Source organism: Eptatretus burgeri, chromosome 3, assembly GCF_056783735.1.
Source record: "Eptatretus burgeri isolate ZD-2024b chromosome 3, Ebu_testis_v1, whole genome shotgun sequence".
NCBI lineage: Eukaryota > Metazoa > Chordata > Myxini > Myxiniformes > Myxinidae > Eptatretus > Eptatretus burgeri.
The window spans coordinates 98,891,417-98,896,727 of record NC_140963.1 but is presented as its reverse complement, the minus strand read 5'-3'; the positions used below and the strand labels follow the sequence as shown (position 1 = coordinate 98,896,727).

General features: G+C 44.3%; 1 pseudogene; it reads left to right on the top strand.

Moving 5' to 3' along the window:
• The first annotated feature begins 341 nt into the window (after positions 1–341).
• On the top strand, positions 342–1,868 carry LOC147030522 (uncharacterized; annotated as a pseudogene).
• Positions 1,869–5,311: the final 3,443 nt, after the last annotated feature.

The window sequence follows — 5,311 nt, the reverse complement described above, 5'->3', positions numbered from 1 at the left end:
TGGTGTACATTTCCAATATTTTAGGTAAATACAGAAATGATATATCCGACCCCTCAAACCTAGTCATAGACATCAGTATCACTGCTCTCAGTGGTCTAAAACCTGCTATATATAGGGTACTGGGCATTGTAGCGGCCAAGATAGTCACTATGAGCATCCCTCCCCCCCAATTTGATACCGACAAACCCCCCAGGCTGAATGTATGTATATTTATAGATATATATATATATATATATATGTAATATAATGTTTATATTCTCTTTTTCAGGTATCGTGGTAGCTGTGGAAGTTCTACATAAGAGGCCTGGAATACAGTAGACAAGCATTACATGTCCGTCAGCATGGAAACGCCCCAGGGACCCGCCAAGAAACTGAGCGTCATACACCAGGCAGTATCCGACGAAGATGATTATTTAATCAGTCCTCAAAGTCATGACTCCTGGCTAACCTTACTTGAAGCTGCCAAAGTCAGGAACCATGTCCCCATTTTAGATGTTGCAAAAACGCTTGAGGACAAAGAAGTTCCAATTATGTTCTATCATTGAAAATGTAGAAGCATCTTCACCATGAAAAGAGACTTGGAGACTTTGAAAAGGAAAGCAGGTGAAAGCAGTAGTGATCTACCTGGTAGTAGTAGGTGTCCTCCAAAACGGTCTTCCAGAAGATCGACAACAGAATCAAGAGTTTATGATCCGATCTGCATATTCTGTAGCAAGGTCAAGTACCAAAAGCACTCCAATACACGTGAAAAACTTACGCTAGCTTCACAACTGAGAGTAGATCAAACACTACGAGAGAGTGCCGTCAGAAAGGGAGACGAAAGGATGGTAGCACTAACCAGGAGAGACATTGTTGCCGCCGAGGCACACTATCGCACTTCATGCCATAGGAATTATACTAGAGACAATGAGAATGAAGAAGAGAAAGAGACACATGAATTTATACTGGATCACAAGGTTGAAGGAGAAGCTTACGAAGAACTTTTCGAATACATCAGAGCAGATACTATTCCCAACAAGAGACTTATACCAGTCACATCCTTGACCACAAAACTGGAGTCATGAATGTTGTATGGTGGAGTTAATCTTCTGAAGGATTCAACGAAGAAGAATATGCACAGAAGACTGAAGTCCGAGCTTGGAGGTGCAGTGGAAATATTTCCCGACGACAAGGGAAAGTTGTTGATGGTTCCCTGCTGTGCATCATTAAAGGATGTTGTCTTGGAAAATCAAACTCTACATCCGGAGCTCAAGCTTTGGAAAGCCAAGTCTACAGATGTCAACAAGATCATAGATCAGACTTCGTCACATCCTTATGCGGTAAAAGCACTCACTGGAAACATTGAGGTCATTCAGACACTGAATAAGTTTGGACATGGGGTGTCTTATGACCAGCTGGAAGAGAATGATACCGCTCTGTGTCTCCAGAAGTTAGCAATGGGCTTCAACCAGAGAGCTGTTCTACCAGTCTCCATCAAGCCCTATGTCTTCACAAATCTTGCATGGGATAATATAGACAGACTGGAGGAGACACTTACTGGAAAAGGTACGTCACATCGAGTCAACAGAATCGTGGTCCAACCTAAGGTCTATGGACCTCATCCACCCACGACTGAACTTCCAATCATTGACAAACTGAAACAAAGATCAGTCAACATTGAACATGAAGAGCTGGAAGTCTATGTAGCCTGTGCACGTGTAGGTCCACAACCTCTACCAACCAGCAAGAGCCACATCCTGGAAGCACAAGAGTCTGCTCAAGTCACCTGTAACAAGAACCTGGCATGGGTCCTGGCAAGACAAACAAACTCAGACTGTCAGACAATCCCAAGTTGGACTGGGTATAATATCAAAACCAGGGACCAATAATCAATCTCAGAAGATGTTGTTGGGTACCTGCCCACCATCAATGCACCAGCTACAGAGTTGACTACAGTTTATGAAATTCTCAAGCAGTCAGATCTGATTAGAAATGAGCTATCTCTGGACACTCTTGTCATAGTCATGGATCAAGCACTCTATGCAAAAGCCGTTGAAATTGCCTGGAAGCACAAAGAGCGTTTTTCCCATGTACTTTTGAGGATGGGAACATTCCACACCATCATGAATGCACTGAGTATCATAGGAAAGCGGTTCTGTGATGCAGGTTTGAAGGACGTATGCATAGAAGCAGGGATAGTCGCGGAGGGGTCCATTAATGGGGTAATTGACGGCAAACAGTACAATCGTGCTATCAGGGTCCACAAGTGCATCTATGAAGCTTTGATGAGACTGGCGTGGGCAGAGTTTACACGATGGGTAGACAGCAATGAGGAGAAGAGTGCTGTGATCAAATCGTGTATAGACAAAGTGAACGACATAGCTGATGATCTCAACCAACATAACTTCAGTGATCTCCTCGACAGTCCACAATTATTAGAGTTGATGATCCTGTGGAGAGCCTTCACGGAACACCTCTGCCACAACAATGGGGAGCTATCGGGATATTGGATGTCATACATAGACATGGTAGAGCACGTGATACTTGGCCTTCTGCGTGCTTCTCATGAGGGAAACTGGGATTTGCACATCAATGCCATTAGAACTTTGATCCCATGGTGTTTTGCCTACGATAAGGTCAACTATGCCAGGTACCTGTCTGCATACTTTGCTCAGATGACAAATCTTCCCGAGAAGAATCCTGATGTACATAGAGCCTTCCAGGAAGGTCATTTCTCGGTGTAGAGGTCCAGCAATAATCCCTTTGGCCGGATACCTGTAGATCAGACAATTGAGGTTACGGTGAACAAGGACACTCAGACTCCTGGAGGCACGTCACGGTTCAGCCTAAAAGCAGGAGCCATCAAAAGGTACTACATAATAGCAGAGTACCGCAGTGCATTTCTTGGACACTTAAGAGACATGGTGCATGGTAACCAATCAGAACTCAACCATGCTGATCTACAGCAGCCCAGAATCCAAAAAAGATGAGGAAACAGTGTCGGCAGTCGTCAGCCTCATTCAAGCCTGGGTCAACCCATTCTCAGAGAAGCAAGACCTCATAAGCATTTCTACTGCAAAATCGGCACCCAGAGACATTGCCTCTGACCTGATGAAGGCATGTGATATTGGAGAGCAGAGTTATGCCACTTTCCAGAACGAGAGACTGGAGAACGACCCATCAGCGAAACCATTTCACGATACGATGAAAACTAACAAGCTGAAGACGTTCACAAATATGTGTAAGAAGGAGGTAGTGAAAACAAGTGGGAAGGACATAATCTTGAAAGCTGACCGGTCTCTGTTTGGTCGCATCATAGTGATGGCACAAGGGCGCAATCTCACGATGGAGGACATCCTCTCTCACCCCTTGGGACCACTACCCAGGGCTCTCTCTACCCCAGACGGATTACTCAGGAAAACAAACAAAGCTTCCTAAGCCACTACTTTGCAGAAGAATGTGACAGTAGCAGACCAACTCCCACAAGATCCGGCTTCTGTGGTCGATGGAATGAACTTAGTTCAAAGAGTAAAGGGTGATCAAGCTACGTTTGGAGACATTGCCACTACAATACTGTCCATGGCATTGCGTGAAGGAAGTAAAAGTACCAGAATAGATGTTGCGTTCGACACGTATCGAGAGAATTCTATCAAGAACAGTGAGAGATCGGCACGAGGTGAAGAGACTGGACACCAGCTGCAGGGTATCACGAGCGCACAGATTGTGAGGCAATGGAGAAGTTTCCTGCCAGGAATAACTAACAAAACCAGTCTGATTAGCTTCATCGTCAGTGAATGGAGGAAGCCAGTGTACAGAGAGAAACTACATGAGAAGATTCTGTATGTAACTGTAGATGACAAATGCTACAGAATTACATCACAGGGCAGTGAAAAGGTACCAGATCTCCAGTGCCAGCAGGAGGAAGCAGATGGGCACCTACTTTTCCATGCTGTCCATGCTGCTAGAGAGGGCTACCAGGCTGTCGTGATATGCGCAGAGGACACAGATGTCTTTATCATGTGTTTGGCATTCCATGGCAAGATAGGAGCTCCGTTATTCCAGAAATGTGGAACTAGAACCAGAACTAGATTAGTTGACATCGGGAAAGTCGCTGCCACTCTCGGCATAGATGTCTGCAGAGCTCTTATCGGTATGGACATGCTTACACTGGATGTGACAATACCAGTGCTTTCGCAGGTAAAGGGAAGCCAAGTGCTCTAAAATTAGTGACCAACAACAGGGACATCAAGAACACGTTCACAGAGTTGGGCCAGGAATGGGACCTCTCCTCAGAACTGATGAACAAACTAGAGTGTGTCACATGTCTCCTCTATGGCCCCAAAGCAGCATTCACCAAGGTCAATGATCTCAGGTACAGCTTGTTCTGTGTTAAGAAAGGTGAGATGGAGAGTCATCAGCTTCCACCCTGCAGGGACTGCTTAGTCAAACATGCACAAAGGGCAAACTACCAGGCTGGAATATGGAGAAGATGTCTTGAGCAAGACCCAGGTGTACCAAGTCCCATTGGCAGAGGGTGGAAAATTGACATGGATGGAGCCGATAAATTAATGGTAGTGGATTGGATGGATGGTCAGCCAGCACCTGAGGCTACCTTGGCTCTACTGGCCTGCAAATGTCCAAGGAAGTGTACGCTGCCAAATTGTGTATGTCTGGCAAATGGACTTAAGTGCATTGATATGTGCAAACTGTCAGACTGCGAGAATCGGTCATCAGATGATGTGGAGAGTACGGACGAGGATGACGATGTGGATGCCGATGAACAGTAATTATTGACAGTAAATGATGAGTATTAGAGTTGTCATGTACATTTCACTACAGTTGGATATATCATTTCTGTATTTACCTAAAATATTGGAAATGTACACCAAAATCACTGTCGTAACTGTTCTAGGACCTTAAACGCGGTCATTACCTTCGCATTCTGCGAAAGGTTATGTTTTGGTCGGCGTGTATTTATTTATTTATTTATTTATTTATTTATTTATTTATTTGTAATCTTGTGATTCGTATAACTCAAAAAGTATTAAACCGAATTGCATGAAATTTGGTGGGATGATTGGTTATTAGCCAGGAAGCATTCGATTAGATTTTGGGATCGTTCGGGTCAAAGGTCAAGGTCACAAAAAGGTCAAAATCGTCTTTTTACGATAACACGGTCAATTTTTATTCAATTTGCATGCAACTAACGCCAAAATGTTCAGAATTCAACGCCTCATCTTGTGCTATGCAATATGACACAATGACGCCCATACTCTTGTTACCGGTTAGGGGTCAACTGTCAGGGAGGTCACGACCTTGAAAAATATGCGGT